Source organism: Sinocyclocheilus anshuiensis, unplaced genomic scaffold, assembly GCF_001515605.1.
Source record: "Sinocyclocheilus anshuiensis isolate Anshui unplaced genomic scaffold, SAMN03320099.WGS_v1.1 scaffold167, whole genome shotgun sequence".
NCBI lineage: Eukaryota > Metazoa > Chordata > Actinopteri > Cypriniformes > Cyprinidae > Sinocyclocheilus > Sinocyclocheilus anshuiensis.
In genome coordinates this window covers 87,133-87,978 of record NW_015552552.1, presented here as the reverse complement: position 1 = coordinate 87,978, position 846 = coordinate 87,133, and positions in this window count along the sequence as shown.

Here is an 846-nt window from a genome sequence, read left to right as displayed (position 1 = left end):
TGCAAAAGTCCGCGGATTAATCATCAGTCCACTTGGTTACCGCAAGAGTAATGACGGACAAAGCTCTACGACTTCTTTAACCCAACACTCCTACGAAACATTTTACAACTTAGTTATTTTTATGGGTGTTTAATTGGCGTAAAAGGTGTATGTATTTATTTGACTAGGGACTAGGGCAAGCAGTTACATTTTTATATTATTACTATTATTATTACTATTATAAATGCAATCAGTTTCATAATATTAATCAACTACATGTACTTACTATATGGGTAGGGTTAGGATTAGTTTGCCTTAGGGTTAATCGTAATTATGCATAATTAATGTTATTATAATAGTAAGTACATGTAACGTGTAAAAAGGACACCTTAAAATAAAGTGTTACCTTTTAATCAAATCAAGGTTTCTTGTCAAATCAAGTGACAATAAACAGCAGGTTCTCATTGTGTCAACTTACCCCACCAATGGTTTTTATTTTATTTATTTTATTTCACTTTATTTTTTTTATTTTATTCTTATACTTTATATTTATTTTTATTTGTTTTACAATGGTGCACATTTTTATTTTATATTCTAATTTATTATATTATATTATATTATATTATCATATATTATATTTTATTTCTTATATTATATTATATTTTTGTAACCAAGATATTGTTTATTTATACTTATAAACAAACAAACAAACAAACAAACAAACAAACAAATAAATAAATAAATTCATACTAGTGAGAAATATTCTCTAGACAAGTAAAAATTCATTACAAGTTATGTCTGGAGGTATAACATGATTATTAGCTAACATGATTGTTTGCCATCCCATTCATTCATTTATTCATGTAT